Source organism: Petromyzon marinus, unplaced genomic scaffold (genome assembly GCF_048934315.1).
Source record: "Petromyzon marinus isolate PM22_M1 ecotype Great Lakes invasive population unplaced genomic scaffold, UKy_Petmar_22M1.pri1.0 PM_G_Scaffold_43, whole genome shotgun sequence".
Classification (NCBI taxonomy): Eukaryota; Metazoa; Chordata; class Hyperoartia; order Petromyzontiformes; family Petromyzontidae; genus Petromyzon; species Petromyzon marinus.
The window spans coordinates 862188-881646 of NW_027422995.1; the positions used below are offsets into that span (position 1 = coordinate 862188).

General features: G+C 45.7%; 1 pseudogene; it reads left to right on the forward strand.

Annotated features, from left to right (window-relative positions):
* Positions 1 to 4590: 4590 nt before the first annotated feature.
* Positions 4591 to 19004, forward strand: LOC142917144 (putative RNA-binding protein 46 pseudogene; annotated as a pseudogene).
* Positions 19005 to 19459: the final 455 nt, after the last annotated feature.

The window sequence follows — 19459 nt, forward strand, 5'->3', positions numbered from 1 at the left end:
ATCACGTAGGTATAAAGTCAGGTAAGTATAAAATAAAGTAAATTAAATCACGTGACGTTTCGGGTGCAACACGACAAGCGTCCGTCATCAGGTGGGACAACCACAGCAAGAGACAGTTGCTGAAGTGGGCAAAAGGGTTGCCGTGACAAGAGGCTACGTAGGTAAGAGAGGGAGGAGGAGCCAGGGAGGAGAGATAGAGAGGGGGGTGTGGGGGGTAGGGGAGTGGAGTGCTGCTAGAGGGATTAGGAAACTAGCAAGGAAATGCCGGGGGGGGGGGGGTGGGGGGGGAGTGAGCGGGTCAGGGAGTGGGAGGCTGAAGAAACTGGAGATGCGGATATGAAGGCAACACCATAAAGCAGTTAAGGTTTTACCTGGTTAATAGCATCCTTCCAATGATTGCTCAATTTGTATACATCTTCTCAGTTGAAGTTATGTCTATGTTTAGATATCTGGATGGCTTCATGAACAAACCTTTGATAGTGGTTTGCAGAGTACCTTGGTCTTGGAAAAAAACTAAATCATGAGAGCCCACAGCGTTATAGCAATGGTCAGCCACGGCGGAGGTATTGGTTCTGCCGTGTTTCAGATCTGACTTGTGCTCGCGAACACGGTCCGAGATATGTCGTTTCGTTTCCCCAATGTAACAGCCACCACAGGTGCAACTTAGTTTGAAGACTCGAGGATATTGCATGTCAGGAATGACATCCTTCACCGATGGGATTAGATCACGGATTTTGTGTACTGTACTGAATCGGACCTGGATCTTGTGTTTAAGATTTTGGAAATATTTTTGGTAACGCCTGCTATGTATGGTAACGTCATGGTGTTGATCGGCGTCTCAGGGGGTTGTTTCTCCATGGTTGGAGAAACAACTTTGCGAATAATACGGTCCGAGTACCCATTCCCTCATCAAAACACTACACCATAGGGCCCACTGTATTTCTGACCAACACCACCTAGCCAGTGAACTGGAACACGTACACCAGGCCCTCAAGATGAATGGGTACTCGCAAAGCTGTTTCTCCAACCGTGTTTCTCCAATCATGTTTCTCCAACCATGGAGCAACAACCCCCTGAGACGCCGATCAAAACCATCACGTTATCATACATAGCAGGCGTTACCAAAAAGTTTTCCAAAATCTTAAACAAACACAAGATCCAGGTCCAATTCAGTACAGCACACAAAATCCGTGATCTAATCCCATCGGTAAAGGATGTCATTCCTGACATGCAATATCCTGGAGTCTACAAACGAAGTTGCACCTGTGGTGGCTGTTACATTGGGGAAACGAAACGACATATCTCGGACCGTGTTCGCGAGCACAAGTCAGATCTGAAACACGGCCGTGGCTGACCATTGCTATAACGCTGTGGGCTCTCATGATTTCGTTTTTTTCCGAGACCACGGTACTCTGCAAACCTTCAGGCTACTATCAAAGGTTTGTTCATGAAGCCGTCCAGATATATAAACTTAGACGTAACTTCAACCGAGAAGATGGATACAAATTGAGCAATCATTGGAAGGATGTTGCCTTCATATCCGCATCTCCAGTTTCTTCAGCCTCCCACTCCCAGCCCCGCCCACTCCCCCCCCCCCCCGGCATTTCATTGCTAGTTTCTTAATCCCTCTAGCAGCACTCCACTCCCCCTACCCCATGCCCCCCTCTCTCTATCTCTCCTCCCTGGCTCCTCCCCCCCCTCTTACCTACATAGCCTCTTGTCACGGCAACCCTTTTGCCCACTTCAGCAATTGTCTCTTGCTATGGTTGTCCCACCTGATGACGGACGCTTGTTGTGTTGCGCCCAAAACGTCACGTGATTTAATTTATTTGATTTTATACCTACCTACGTGATGACTTTACCGAAAGAACTTGGAGACATCACGACACCAAACAGCACGGTGCGAAGCCGAGACGCTTGGAGCGAGCCGCACACCTACACCCCCTCCCTCCCCCCCATGGTGAACTGGCCTCACCCATGTCAGAGTGAACCCCCTCCCTCCCCCCCATGGTGAACTGGCCTCTCCCATGTCAGAGTGAACCCCCTCCCTCACCCAGTGCCCGCCCCTCCTGACCCCCCCCTCCCGGAATGACGATTCCATCTCGGCGTCACGACCTGTCTCAGTCGGTCCATCCACTCACCCACCCTCCCACCCCTCTCCCTGCCCCCTCCTCCCTCGGCTCTCCCTCCTCCCCCCGCTCCACCCCCCGCCTCCCTCCCCGATCTTCTCTGCGCCTCCCCCCTCGCCCATCCCCCCACCCCTCCCTCCGCTCCCCCCGCCCCTCCTCTCGCCGCCTCCTCTCTCACCCCCCCTCCCCCCGCTCTGCTCCTCCCCCCCCCTCTCCCCCCCCGCCCCGCCATGCCCCCCCCGGCGGCCGTCCACGCCTCCTCTGCTGGATTGAAGTAAACGTTGACCCCCCGGCTCACGAGCTCCCGTCGCCTCTCGGCGAACCTCTGGTTCATCGCATGCTGCTCCCTCAGGAAGGCGTCGTGCTCCCTCGCCTCCCTCGCCCGCTCTGCCGCGTCCCTCTGCCTCGCTCGTTCGCTCCTCTCCCGCCTCGATTCCCCGCGGCCCATGGCTCCGCCGGCGCCCTCCGGGTGCCGGCCCTCCCTGGCCAGTGGCCGCCCCCTGTCGGGGACAATCAGCTGCCTCAGCCTGGCCGAGATGTCGGTGATCCTTCTCGGGTCTCCTCCTCCTCCGCCTCCTCCGCCTCCTCCGCCTCCTCCGCCTCCGCCGCCGCCTCGGCCCCTGTCCATGGCCGGCGGTTGTCACCGCTCGGATTCTCGCTCGGCCCTCCTGTGTCACAAGCAGTGGGTCTCTGTGAGTGTGGGTCTCTGTGGGTCTCTGTGAGTGTGGGTCTCGGTGGGTCTCTGTGAGTATGGTTCCATATGAGGGTTGGTCTCTGTGAGGGTGGGTCTCTGTGGGTCTCTGTGAGTATGGGTCTCTGTGGGTCTCTGTGAGTATGGGTCTCTGTGGGTCTCTGTGAGTGTGGGTCTCTGTGGGTCTCTGTGAGTGTGGGTCTCTGTGGGTCTCTGTGGGTATCTGTGAGTGTGGGTCTCTGTGGGTCTCTGTGAGTGTGGGTCTCTGTGGGTCTTTGTGCGTGTGGGTCTCTGTGGGTCTCTGTGGGTCTCTGTGAGTGTGGGTCTCTGTGGGTCTCTGTGGGTCTCTGTGAATGTGGGTCTCTGTGAGTCTCTGTGAGTAGGGGTCTTTGTGAGTGTGGTTCTCTGTGAGTATGGGTCTCTGTGGGTCTCTGTGAGTGTGGGTCTCTGTGGGTCTCTGTGAGTATGGGTCTCTGTGCGTGTGGGTCTCTGTGGGTCTCTGTGAGTATGGGTCTCTGTGAGTGTGGGTCTCTGTGAGTATGGGTCTCTGTGGGTCTCTGTGAGTGTGGGTCTCTGTGAGTATGGGTCTCTGTGAGTATGGGTCTCTGTGAGTATGGGTCTCTGTGGGTCTCTATGAGTATGGGTCTCTATGAGTGTGGTTCTCTGTGAGTATGGGTCTCTGTGAGTATGGGTCTCTATGAGTATGGGTCTCTGTGAGTATGGGTCTCTATGAGTATGGGTCTCTATAAGTGTGGGTCTCTGTGAGTATGGGTCTCTGTGAGTGTGGTTTTCTCTGAGTCTCTATGAGCATGGGTCTCTATGAGTATGGGTCTCTGTGAGTATGGGTCTCTGTGAGTATGGGTCTCTGTGGGTCTCTATGAGTATGAGTCTCTGTGAGTATGGGTCTCTGTGAGTATGGGTCTCTGTGGGTCTCTGTGAGTATGGGTCTCTGTGGGTGTGGTTCTCTGTGAGTATGGGTCTCTGTGAGTATGGGTCTCTGTGGGTCTCTATGAGTATGAGTCTCTGTGAGTATAGGTCTCTGTGGGTCTCTATGAGTATGGGTCTCTGTGAGTATGGGTCTCTGTGAGTGTGGTTCTCTGTGAGTATGGGTCCCTGTGGGTCTCTATGAGTATGGGTCTCTATGAGTGTGGTTCTCTGTGAGTAGGGGTCTCTGTGAGAATGGGTCTCTATGAGTATGGGTCTCTATAAGTGTGGGTCTCTGTGAGTATGGGTCTCTGTGAGTGTGGTTCTCTGTGAGTCTCTATGAGTATGGGTCTCTATGAGTATGGGTCTCTGTGAGTATGGGTCTCTGTGAGTATGGGTCTCTGTGGGTCTCTATGAGTATGGGTCTCTGTGAGTGTGGTTCTCTGTGAGTATGGGTCTCTGTGAGTGTGGTTCTCAGTGAGTCTCTATGAGTATGGGTCTCTATGAGTATGGGTCTCTGTGAGTATGGGTCCCTGTGAGTATGGGTCTCTGTGGGTATCTATGAGTATGGGTCTCTGTGAGTGTGGTTCTCTGTGAGTATGGATCTCTGTGAGTATGGGTCTCTGTGAGTATGGGTCTCTGTGGGTGTGGTTCTCTGTGAGTATGGGTCTCTATGGTTCTCACTCAGTGTGGGACCTTACCTGGTCAAATTCAAATGCTTGTGATGTGATGTGTGATGATGATGGTTGGCTTGGATCACACGGCCTACGCGGAGGGTGGGGGGATGCGTGACGTCATCAGGTGACATCACAGATGTGACGTCACCGCTCACTTGCCGTGACTAATATTAATATATACAAAAGTCTATTTTTATACTTGTTGCATTGTGTACAGTCTGGAAGCTACCCAGGTGCCAAATTTCAAGTTTGTTGCATGTTGGAAAGTAAGCTAAACATTTCGAACAGACACACATTCACAAATTTCCCTTTTATACATCATAAACTGTATATTATGTGTGTATATATAAACTGTACATTACGTGTGTATAAACTGTATATTATGTGTGTGTATATAAACTGTATATTATGTGTATAAACTGTATATTATGTGTATGTATAAACTGTATATTAAGTGTGTATATAAACTGTATATTAAGTGTAAATAAACTGTATATTATGTGTGTATATAAACTGTATATTATGTGTGTGTATAACCTGTATATTAAGTGTATATAAACTGTATATTATGTGTGTATATAAACTGTATATTATGTGTATATAAACTGTATATTACGTGTGTATATAAACTGTATATTACGTGTGTATATAAACTGTATATTATGTGTGTATATAAACTGTATATTATGTGTATGTATAAACTGTATATTATGTGTATATATAAACTGTATATTATGTGTGTATATAAACTGTATATTATGTGTGTGTATGAACTCTATATTATGTGTATATAAACTGTATATTATGTGTATATATAAACGGTATATTATGTGTATGTATAAACTGTATATTATGTGTATATATGAACTGTATATTATGTGTATATATAAACTGTATATTATGTGTATATAAACTGTATATTATGTGTATATAAACTGTATATTATGTGTATGTATAAACTGTATATTATGTGTATATAAACTATATATTATGTGTGTATATAAACTGTATATTACGTGTGTATAAACTGTATATTATGTGTATATATAAACTGTATATTACGTGTGTATATAAACTGTATATTACGTGTGTATATAAACTGTATATTATGTGTATGTATAAACTGTATATTATGTGTGTATATAAACTGTATATTATGTGTGTATATAAACTGTATATTACGTGTGTGTATATAAACTGTATATTATGTGTGTATATAAACTGTATATTATGTGTATATAAACTGTATATTATGTGTGTATATATAAACTGTATATTATGTGTGTATATAAACTGTATATTATGTGTGTATATAAACTGTATATTATGTGTGTATATAAACTGTATATTATGTGTGTATATAAACTGTATATTACGTGTGTATATAAACTGTATATTATGTGTGTATATAAACTGTATATTATGTGTATGTATAAACTGTATATTATGTGTATATAGAAACTGTATATTATGTGTGTATATAAACTGTATATTATGTGTATATATAAACTGTATATTATGTGTATATATAAACTATATTATGTGTGTATATAAACTGTATATTATGTGTGTATATTAACTGTATATTATGTGTGTATATAAACTGTATATTACGTGTGTATATAAACTGTATATTATGTGTATGTATAAACTGTATATTAAGTGTGTATATAAACTGTATATTAAGTGTAAATAAACTGTATATTATGTGTGTATATAAACTGTATATTATGTGTGTGTATAACCTGTATATTAAGTGTATATAAACTGTATATTATGTGTGTATATAAACTGTATATTATGTGTATATAAACTGTATATTACGTGTGTATATAAACTGTATATTACGTGTGTATATAAACTGTATATTATGTGTGTATATAAACTGTATATTATGTGTATGTATAAACTGTATATTATGTGTATATATAAACTGTATATTATGTGTGTATATAAACTGTATATTATGTGTGTGTATGAACTCTATATTATGTGTATATAAACTGTATATTATGTGTATATATAAACGGTATATTATGTGTATGTATAAACTGTATATTATGTGTATATATGAACTGTATATTATGTGTATATATAAACTGTATATTATGTGTATATAAACTGTATATTATGTGTATATAAACTGTATATTATGTGTATATAAACTGTATATTATGTGTATGTATAAACTGTATATTATGTGTATATAAACTATATATTATGTGTGTATATAAACTGTATATTGCGTGTGTATAAACTGTATATTATGTGTATATATAAACTGTATATTACGTGTGTATATAAACTGTATATTACGTGTGTATATAAACTGTATATTATGTGTATGTATAAACTGTATATTATGTGTGTATATAAACTGTATATTATGTGTGTATATAAACTGTATATTACGTGTGTGTATATAAACTGTATATTATGTGTGTATATAAACTGTATATTATGTGTATATAAACTGTATATTATGTGTATATAAACTGTATATTATGTGTGTATATAAACTGTATATTATGTGTGTATATAAACTGTATATTATGTGTGTATATAAACTGTATATTATGTGTGTATATAAACTGTATATTACGTGTGTATATAAACTGTATATTATGTGTGTATATAAACTGTATATTATGTGTATGTATAAACTGTATATTATGTGTATATATAAACTGTATATTATGTGTGTATATAAACTGTATATTATGTGTATATATAAACTGTATATTATGTGTATATATAAACTATATTATGTGTGTATATAAACTGTATATTATGTGTGTATATTAACTGTATATTATGTGTGTATATAAACTGTATATTACGTGTGTATATAAACTGTATATTATGTGTATATATAAACTGTATATTATGTGTGTATATAAACTGTATATTATGTGTGTATATAAACTGTATATTACGTGTGTATATAAACTGTATATTATGTGTGTATATAAACTGTATATTATGTGTGTATATAAACTGTATATTATGTGTATGTATAAACTGTATATTATGTGTATATAAACTGTATATTACGTGTGTATATAAACTGTATATTACGTGTGTATAAACTGTATATTATGTGTATATATAAACTGTATATTATGTGTGTATATAAACTGTATATTACGTGTGTATATAAACTGTATATTATGTGTGTATATAAACTGTATATTACGTGTGTATATAAACTGTATATTATGTGTATATATAAACTGTATATTATGTGTTATATAAACTGTATATTACGTGTATATATAAACTATATTATGTGTGTATATAAACTGTATATTATGTGTGTATATAAACTGTATATTATGTGTGTATATAAACTGTATATTACGTGTGTATATAAACTGTATATTATGTGTATATATAAACTGTATATTATGTGTGTATATAAACTGTATATTATGTGTGTATATAAACTGTATATTACGTGTGTATATAAACTGTATATTATGTGTGTATATAAACTGTATATTATGTGTGTATATAAACTGTATATTATGTGTATGTATAAACTGTATATTATGTGTATATAAACTGTATATTACGTGTGTATATAAACTGTATATTACGTGTGTATAAACTGTATATTATGTGTATATATAAACTGTATATTATGTGTGTATATAAACTGTATATTACGTGTGCATATAAACTGTATATTATGTGTGTATATAAACTGTATATTACGTGTGTATATAAACTGTATATTATGTGTATATATAAACTGTATATTACGTGTTATATAAACTGTATATTACGTGTGTATATAAACTGTATATTACGTGTGTATATAAACTGTATATTATGTGTATATAAACTGTATATTATGTGTATATAAACTGTATATTATGTGTGTATAAACTGTATATTACGTGTGTATATAAACTGTATATTATGTGTATATAAACTGTATATTATGTGTGTATATAAACTGTATATTACGTGTGTATATAAACTGTATATTATGTGTATATAAACTGTATATTATGTGTGTATATAAACTGTATATTATGTGTGTATATAAACTGCATATTACGTGTGTATATAAACTCTATATTATGTGTATGTATAAACTGTATATTATGTGTATATATAAACTGTATATTATGTGTGTATATAAACTGCATATTACGTGTGTATATAAACTGTATATTATGTGTGTATATAAACTGTATATTATGTGTATATATAAACTGTATATTACGTGTGTATATAAACTGTATATTATGTGTGTATATAAACTGTATATTACGTGTATATAAACTGTATATTATGTGTATATATAAACTGTATATTATGTGTATATATAAACTGTATATTATGTGTGTATATAAACTGTATATTATGTGTATATATAAACTGTATATTATGTGTGTATATAAACTGTATATTATGTGTGTGTATGAACTGTATATTATGTGTGTATATAAACTGTATATCACGTGTGTATATAAACTGTATATTGACGATGACGATGATGACGATGCCACGTGTCTATTGATGACGATGACGACGATGCCACGTGTCTACTGATGATGACGATGATGACGATGCCACGTGTCTACTGATGACGACGATGATGATGCCACGTGTCTACTGATGACGACGATGATGACGATGCCACGTGTCTACTGATGATGACGATGACGACGATGCCACGTGTCTACTGATGACGACGATGATGACGATGCCACGTGTCTACTGATGATGACGATGCCACGTGTCTACTGACGATGATGACGATTCCACGTGTCTACTGATGATGATGATGACGATGCCACGTGTCTACTGATGACGACGATGATGACGATGCCACGTGTCTACTGATGACGACGATGATGACGATGCCACGTGTCTACTGATGATGACGATGACGACGATGCCACGTGTCTACTGATGACGATGATGACGATGCCACGTGTCTACTGATGATGACGATGATGACGATGCCATGTGTCAACTGATGACGATGATGACAATGCCACGTGTCTACTGACGATGACGATGATGACGATGCCACGTGTCTACTGATGACGATGATGACGATGCCACGTGTCTACTGATGATGACGATGATGACGATGCCATGTGTCAACTGATGACGATGATGACAATGCCACGTGTCTACTGACGATGACGATGATGACGATGCCATGTGTCAACTGATGACGATGATGACGATGCCACATGTCTACTGATGACGACGATGACGACGATGCCACGTGTCTACTGATGACGACGATGACGATGCCACGTGTCTACCTGATGACGACGATGATGACGATGCCACGTGTCTACTGATGACGACGATGATGACGAACGCCGACGAACGGCGGCAGTCGCCCGACTCGGCACAGGGACTCACCAAACGTGGCGGCAGTCTTAGCGACGCTTTGCACGCGGCAACTTCTTCACGCAAACAGCCACCCCGTCTACAACACGCGGCAGGGGCAACGATCAAGCGGGCAGCAGCAGTCAGTCAGTCTCTCTCTGTGTGTGTCTCTCTCTCTCTGTCTATCCCTGTGTGTTTCTCTGTGTCTCTCTCTGTCTATCCCTCTCTCTGTCTCTGTTTCTATCCCTGTCTCTCTCTCTGTCTATCCCCGTCTCTCTCTCTGTGTGTGTCTCTCTCTCTGTCTATCCCTGTGTGTCTCTCTGTGTGTCTCTCTCTGTCTATCCCTCTCTCTGTCTGTGTCTCTCTCTGTGTCTATCCCTGTCTCTCTCTCTGTCTATCCCCGTCTCTCTCTCTCTCTGTTTCTCTCTCTGTCTATCCCTGTGTGTCTCTCTGTGTCTCTCTCTCTGTCTATCCCTCTCTCTGTGTCTCTCTCTGTCTCTGTGTCTATCCCTGTCTGTCTGTCTCTCTGTCTATCCCTGTGTGCCTCGGTGTCTCTGTCTCTCTCTCTGTGTCTCTGTCTGTGTCTTTTGTGTTTTTCTCTGTGTCTCTCTCTCTCTGTGTGTCTCTCTCTGTCTATCTCTCTCTCCGTCTCTGTCTCTCTCTCTGTCTCTCTGTGTGTCTCTCTGTCTATCTCTGTGTTTCTCTCTCTGTCTGTCTCCCTGTGTCTCTGTCTCTCTCTGTTTCTCTCTATCTGTCTCTCTGTGTCTCTCTATCTATCTCTGTCTCTGTCTCTCGCTGTTTCTCTGTCTCTCTGTGTCTCTCTCTTTGTGTCTATCTCTGTGTCTCTGTCTCTCTGTGTCTCTCTCTCTGTGTCTCTCTCTGTCTCTCTCTGTGTGTCTCTCTCTGTGTCTGTGTGTCTCTGTCTCTCTCTCTCTGTGTCTCTCTGTGTCTCTCTCTCTGTGTCTCTCTCTGTGTCTCTCTCTGTCTCTCTGTGTCTCTCTCTCTCTGTGTCTCTCTCTGTGTGTCTCTCTCTGTGTCTCTCTGTGTGTCTCTGTGTCTCTCTCTCCGTGTGTCTCTCTCTGTGTGTCTCTCTGTGTGTGTCTCTCTGTGTCTCTCTCTGTGTCTCTCTCTGTGTGTCTCTCTCTGTGTGTCTCTGTCTCTCTCTGTGTGTCTCTCTCTGTGTGTCTCTGTGTCTGTCTGTGTGTCTCTCTGTGTCTCTCTGTGTCTCTCTGTCTCTCTCTGTGTCTCTCTCTGTGTTGAACTTCGCACTCAGATCGTCAGCGAGGCGACTGCGACCCGAGCGGTTAGCTCGGGTCGCATTGGGGCGTGGGGAGGGGCCAACCAGCGAGGCAACGCCGCGATTGGACAGAGGGAGGAGGAGGGGGAGGGGCCTCTATCACTTCCCCAACGAGGCAAAGATTGTGAATATTAATTCACGTTTTGGGGAAATGGCAATTCTTCGTACAGCAGAGAGATCTCTCCGGAATTATTTAAGACAATATTTGGGCATTGAGGCTTTATTCATGGCAGAGAGCAATATCCCTTCTTTATTAGAGATGTATTTGCGGTTAAAGTAAACAATTAAACGAAACTATATATACTTTTTTTATTTTACCAGGAAAAGCTGTAGTAGTGTACAGGCCCTTTTCACAAGCGACCTGGCCAGAAATGATAGCTCAGCTAAATGTCTTCTTACGCGGAAATTGACAGAAGCCGAATATCTTCTTTGGTTCTTTCGGTAAAGTCACCACGTAGAATGAGAATAAAATTATAAATTGATAAAATAAAATAACACAATACAATTCTCACGACGTTTCGGCCACAACACAAGCGGCCTTCAGGTGAAGGGACGAGACTGTCTGGCCGAAACGTTGTGATAATTTTATTGCGTTATTTTATTTGATCAATTTATTATTTTATTCTCATTCTACGTGGTGACTTTACCGAAAGAACCAAAGAAGATGAATCCTTGCAGTCACGAAAGCTTTAAATCGACAATTTAACCTTAAAAAACCTTCGGCGCAAGCCCTTGAAACTTACCTACAAGCAAGGGGTCCACTGAGCTGTTAGCTTCTCTTCTTTTAGGAGCGACCTGTCCACAAATGATCGCCCCTCCAAGCAAGCGGCGTGTTGTCGCGTGGACAACGTCGGCAGCCAAACGCCGTGAATGCGCCGTGGTGATGTTGACTTTAAATGTAGGGCGAAAAAACCGGAGGGCCCGGAGAGAAATCCACGCGACCATGGGGAGAGACGCAAATTCTAAATATACAGCAGCAGCAGCAGGCGTCAGGGTCGGGATCGAACCCACTACCTCCTGTAGACCAGGCGACGTAGTTAACATCTCGTGTGTGACACGTATCTCAACACACACGCGAGTGAGGACACACACACGGAATACACACACACATACACTGGGGAACAAACACACACACATAAAACACACACACACGGAACACACACACGGGACACACACGGAACACACACACGGAACACACACACGGGACACACACGTAACACACACACACGGAACACACACACGGAACACACACACGGGACACACACACGACACACACACACAGAACACACACACGGAACACACACACGGGACACACACACGTAACACACACACACGGAACACACACACTGAACACACACACGGAACACACACACGGAACACACACACGGAACACACACACCGAACACACACACACGTAACACACACACGGAACACACACACGGAACACACACAGGGGACACACACACGTAACACACACACACCGAACACACACACGTAACACACACACACGGAACACACACACCGAACACACACACGTAACACACACACAGAACACACACACGGAACACACACACACGGAACACACACACACGGAACACACACACGGAACACACACACGGAACACACACACACGGAACACACACACACATAACACACACACACGGAACACACACACCGAACACACACACACGGAACACACACACGGAACACACACACCGAACACACACACACACATAACACACACACACGGAACACACACACACGTAACACACACACACGGAACACACACACGGAACACACACACGGAACACACACACACACGGAACACACACACGGAACACACACACGGAACACACACACGGAACACGACTGGGTTAGTGGGTGAGTGTGTGGGTGGGTGAGTGTGTAGGTGAGTATGTGAGCGACTGGGCGAGTGATTGGGTGAGTGAGTGTATGAGTGGTTGGGTGAGTGGGTGAGTGTGTTTCTGGGTGAGTGTGTGGGTGGGTGAGTGGGTGGGTGAGCATGTGAGTGAGTGAGCGACTGGGTGAGTGGGTAGTGAGTGTGTGGGTGAGTGTGTGAGCAACTGGGTGAGTATGTGGGCGACTGGGTGAGTGAGTGTGTGTGTGAGTGAGCTACTGGGTGAGTGGGTGGGTGTGTGAGTGTGTGAGGTGAGTGTGTGAGCGACTGGGTGAGTGTGTGAGTGAGTGAGCGACTGGGTGAGTATATGGGTGGGTGAGTGTGTGGGTGGGTGAGTGTGTAGGTGAGTATGTGAGAGACTGGGCGAGGGATTGGGTAAGTGAGTGTATGAGTGGTTGGGTGAGTGGGTGGGTGGGTTAGTGTGTGAGTTTCTGGGTGAGTGTGTGGGTGGGTGAGTGGCTGAGTGAGTGGGCGAGTAAGTGAGCGAGTGGGTGGGTGAGTGGGTGAGAGTGTGGGTGGGTGAGTGTGTGAGCAACTGGGTAAGTGAATGTGTGTGTGTGAGTGGGTGGGTGAGCGTGTGAGTGAGTGAGCGACTGGGTGAGTGGGTAGTGAGTGTGTGGGTGAGTGTGTGAGCGAGTGTGTGAGCAACTGGGTGAGTATGTGAGCGATTGGGTGAGTGAGTGTGTGTGAGTGAGCGACTGGGTGAGTGGGTGGGTGTGTGAGTAAGTGTGTGAGGTGAGTGTGTGAGCGACTGGGTAAGTGAGTGTGTGTCTGTGAGTGGGTAGGTGAGCGTGTGAGTGAGTGAGCGACTGGGTGAGTGGGTAGTGAGTGTGAGTGCCGGACGGGTAACTCTGTCGTGGACAGTGCTGTGGGGGGAGGTCCAATTTCGATTGGCTCCTCCCCTCATGGCATCTGTGTCCACCACAGGGGCTAAACGGGGGCTCTGGACGGGTGCGAGGGGCTGGTAACCCCTCCACCTTCAATTAATTACCACTAAACCACGAGTTAAACTGAAATATGTAACTAATAAGCTTGTGCCGGAGGCCCCGGGGGCCAGGCGTCTATGACGTTTCCTGGCCAAACCCCAATTGGCGGAGCCAGGAGATTGAATATCTACCCTCGGGGCTCCTCCATAAACAACGAAAAACCACTACGGGTGGCCACGTGGAATGTTCGAACGCTCACTGCGGAGGAGAGGCTGCCACTCCTCTGTCGGGAGCTGGACCGGTACCGCCTGGATCTATGTGACATTCAGGAGGTCCGGTGGACCGGTTCTGGCTCCTGCCACCATGAGGGGTGGACAGTCCTCTACTTGGGGCAGCAGACTGCCAAACAACAGGGTGTGGCTCTTTTGAACAAAAGAATGAAGGGGGCGTGGGAGCATGGTGGTGAGGTGTGGGAAGCTGTAAGCCCCAGGCTACTTTGGGCTCGCCTTCCCATCAACCGGAGGCGAGGAATGGTGGTCGTGGTTACTTATGCCCCCACCGAAGATGAACATCCGTGGAGGGATGCAGGCAAAGCCGATGAGTCAGATGCCTTCTATGACCTCCTGTCACAGGTGCTGGCTAAAGTGGCCCCTCGGGATAGAGTCATCATGTTGGGTGACTTCAATGCCCGAGTTGGTCATGATGCTGGCACCTGGTCTGGAGTGATTGGAGGGCATGGACCAGATCAGCTCAATAACAACGGTAGGAGGCTGCTAGATTTTTGTGCAGCCCATGGGCTTGTAATTACCAACACGCTGTTCCGGCATCGGCGCATTCACACAACATCATGGATGCATGCCGGGTCCAAGCAAGAACATCTGCTGGACTACATAGTGACGGACCAGCGGATGCGAGCCCATGTCCTTGACACCAGGACCTACCGTGGAACTGATCTGCCCTCTGACCATCGACTAGTCATCTGTAAGATGCGCCTGCCATTCTTCTACTCCGGTGGTGGGTGTACACCCAGGACCCCATTCCAACCTAAAGTGGCCTGATCTCAGTTATCTGATGAAAGTTGCAAGCGAGAATTTAATCATTGCTTGTGGCTGGGATTGGCATCGTCCCCGACTCCTCCTGATGTCGAGGGTAAATGGGCGAGGTTTAGGACTGTGACTCATGCAGCTGCAATGGCTGCTTTGGGCACGCGGTCCAGACCTCCCCAGAGACCCTGGCTGACAGAGGAGGTGTTCAGGATGGTTGAGAAAAAGCGACAGGCCCACTGTCATCGGCTACAGAATCCCACGTCAGAGAATGAGGAGGCTTACCGCAGCCTTCGCTCGGAGGTTCGGAGAGCCGTGAGGCGCTGCAAGGATGGGTAGTGGTCGCGGGTTGCTGAGGAGATGGAGTCTGCCTCAGTGGCCCGTGATCACAAATTTCTATTTAACTCCATCAAAAAAGTAACCTGCAGCACCACACCTATTACCATCAGGAGAAAAAACGGTGATCCAATCTCCGACCCCCATGAACAGGTTTGCAGATTTGCTGAGCATTTCTGTGAGGTCCTGGGGGAGGGAAAATCCTTCAGCCAGGAAAACATCGTGGCACAAAGTGAGGATGACCCTGCTGAGGCTGCGGTGCCTCAAATATTGGAAGAAGTCACCCCCTGTGAGTGGCTGGCTGAGGTGTCATCTGTTGAGGAAGTACTGAGGGCGATCCGGAGTCTGAGACCAGGAAAGGCAGCAGGCAGAGATGATCTCCAAAGCGAAATGCTGAGGGAGGGTGGCGTTTGTGCACTGACTGCCCTATATGACATCATAACAACAGTCTGGACCACTGGACGGGTTCCGCAGGATTGGAAGGATGCCCTGGTGGTCCCCCTTTTTAAGAAGGGGGACCACCGGCGGGCAAGGCTGCAATGGCTGGGTCATGTAGCCCGCATGCCCAGCCACTGCATGCCGAAACAGCTTTTGTTCGGCCGGATCGAGGGGGCTAAACGGGCGCGGCCCGGGCTAGAGAAGAGATGGAGTGATGTGGTACGGGAGGACGTGGAGCTGAGTGGACTTGCCGATGACTGGTACCAGCGGTGTCAAGATCGGCCTCTGTGGAGGAGGCTCGTGAAGGACGCTAGTGGGCAGTTGGAGGTAGTCGCCCTCCAACAACAACGGAGGGTGGAGGAATGACGCTCACCACAACGAGCGGAGCGCCGGGTGGCTAAAGCACAGCAGGTTGGCACAGTAGGGGGCACAGGTGGTGCATCAGCCAGTCATCTCAGTCAGTCGACCCATGGCACCTGGGTCTGCCCCGTGACCTGTCAGCGGGCGTTCGACACTTCACGTGGCCTCAGGGTGCACATAGCCTGGCACAAGCGTCGTGGTGACGTCACCGCCACTTAGTGGTGAATGGCGGTTGTTGTTGTTGAGGTGAGTGTGTGAGCGACTGGGTGAGTGTGTAAGTGAGTGAGCGACTGGGTGAGTGTGTGGGTGGGTGAGTGTGTGGGTGAGTGGTTGGGTGAGTGGGTGGGTGAGTGTGTGAGTTTCTGGGTGAGTGTGTGGGTGGGTGAGTGTGTGAGCGACTGGGTGAGTGATTGGGTGAGTGAGTGGGTGGGTGAGAGAGAGTGAGTGGCTGAGTGAGTGGGCATGTGGGTGAGTGAATGGGTGAGTGGGTAAGTGAGTGGGTGGGTGAGTGTGTGAGCGACTCGGTGAGTGAGTGCGTGGGTGGATCAGTGAGTGGATGAGTGAGGAGGGGCACTGCGGGGTGGGGGAGTGTACAGAGGGTGAGGGGTAATGATTATTATACAGGGCGGTACTAAAGTCAGGACACAGTTTCTTGGGTTTATCTTTAAGTTTATTGTGATTTTGCGAGTTTATATAGGTAGCTCTGCTTAAACGTGTCTCTCTCTCCATCCGTCTCCACTCTCTCTCTTCCTCTCTTCACTGCTGGCCTGTAGGTTTGGGCCGAGCGAGTTCCTGCCGGGGTTTTGGCTCTTCAGGAGTTGATTCCCCCCGTGGCTTTGTCGGCACGAGGCGACCGCGCGGAGTGTCAAGGGCTCCACCGGGCCCCAAGCCGCTGCCCCAGCACCACCGTAGCAGCCAAACCACCGGTGCTCGGCATGGCCTCTATGAAGGTCTTGCTGGACCTCATGTTGAGCACGGGGTACAACATTGTCCAGGAGAACGGACAGAGGAAGTTCGGACCGCCACCCGACTGGCAGGGGCCCCCTCCCGCCCGTGGCTGCGAGGTGTTTCTGGTGAGGATCCCGCGCGACCTCTACGAGGATGAGCTGGTGCCCGTGCTGGAGACGGTGGGGAAGCTCTACCAGCTCCGCCTCATGATGGAGCATAGCGGAGAGACCCGCGGCTATGCGTTCGCTACCTACGCGACGCTCGCCCAAGCCACGGATGCCGTCAAGAAACTCGACAAATTCGAGATCCGTCCCGGACGCCGCATTGCAGTCTGCTTCAGCGTGGACAATCGCCGCCTCTTCATTGGGGGGCTGCCAGAGGACAAGAAGCGAGCGGAGGTGATGATGGCGATGAGCGGTGCCACAGAGGGCGTGGCGGATGTCAAGATGAGCGTCTGTCGCTGGGACAAAACCCTCAACCGAGGCTATGCGTTCATCGAGTACGGGAGCCATCGCGCGGCCGCCATGGCCAGGAAGAAGCTCCTTCGAATCAACTTCCGGCCATGGGGCCGGACCATCAAGGTGGACTGGGCCATCCCGGAGTGGGAAACGGTAGCTGCGGCCGCGGCAACGGAAGACGCGGAGGAGGAGGCGGCGGTGCCAGACCTGCCGGAGCCGGAGTGCACGGCCACCGGCAAAGCCGCACACAGCCTGTTTGAGGGCTGGGGGGCACGTACGTGGCTGTGGTGGGTACCTCTCCACCTGCGGCCTATGCCCATTGCTCTCGAGGCGCTGCCGGAGGCGGCCATGCTGTCGTGGGAGGTGCGGCTGCGGATGCTGTGCCGGACCGCCGGCGTCAGCTACCCAATCTTCGAGCTGCACGCTCACTCGGAGCCCGGGATACCCATGGGCCTCCTCTATAAGGTGTCGATTCCCGGGATGGGAAAAGGCACCGGCATCTTCCCCGCATTTCTGAGCTCCAGCGAGGAGGGAGCACGGGAGGTGGCGTGTCAGCACGCCTACAACATCCTCACCAAGGCGAATCCTCTGAGAATGTGCCCAGCCCCTGCCGCGACACCGCCTCCCAGCCGCCTCTTCCAGGATCCTTGAAGAAAAAACTAATTCATGCGTTTGACATGTCAACGCCATTTCGTTTTGAAAATGTAGCGGAGAAAAATATATTTTGTTCACATCGCATTCTGTTTTGTCAATAATCTCTGTAACGTGCGCCTGCTCTGCAAGGCATGCATTAACCCCTTTCTGTCTCAATTTCATTCCCAGCATGCAATTCTCCAAGCCTCAGATTTTATAACATATTTCGCACAACTTTAATCCTGGTAAATATATTATTTTCTTTAAAAACACGAGCATTATATTTAGTCTATTGCATGGCTAAAGTATTCTAAGTAAAAATATAAATTGTATTAACCAATATTTGATAATTGCTATGATAAATATATTTCTACCCTACAATATACAAATCTACATTGTGCTAATGTTTCAATTTTACTTTTATTAACTTACAAATATAGTGTCTAGGACACATTTTCAAAGAAATATTTTCATGTACCCAGACAATATTTGCAAGTGCCCACATAAAAAAAAACTTGCAGACTGCATACGTAGCTACGACAACAGAATCCTTGAAGAAAAAACGAATTCAGGTGTTTGACATTTCGTTTTATACAGGAGAAAAATATATATATATTGTGCACATCGCATTCTGATGTCAAAACATTTGATTCTTTATAAAATTGAAAAACCCTTGAACAACTTTGCTGCACACGGAGATGTCCGTGCACTGCCTCGTTTCCACAGCTTCTATCCCAGTGCCATTTGTATTTCATGCACATACCGCTGTTAAGAGTTTGATGTTTTATTGATTTTCAATTTAGGTGTTTTTTTCCTGTAATGTTTTTTTGTTATTTTTTTAGTGGAAATAAAGTCCTGAAAAGTCTCTTCCTCTCTCTCTCTCCACTCTCTCGGCCGAGTCTCTGCCACTTCTGGTTCTGAGTGTCGCATGCTTGGGATCCTTCTTTCCCTCCTCTGTGGATTTAATTTGATATGCTGATTTACACGCCAACATATTTCAGACTTCCCTGTTTTGTTAGGGTATTATCCTGATCATTACCAACGTTCCCACGGCCAGGCACTTTCGAGTAACTTATTACCTTTTACCACAGCATCATAATATCATTTTCCTGGATCATCGCCTTCATAGCTTTGATCAATCACCAATGGTTTACTGGTTCGTTTTTGTATTTACTTATGCCACCCTAAACTTGGTTCGAAGCTTTCGTGACTGCAGGAATTAATCTTTGTTTTTTAGGTAAAGTCACGTATAAATAAGAAATAACAAAACAACATAATTATGTTTTGTTATTTCTTATTTATATGTGACTTTATCGAAAA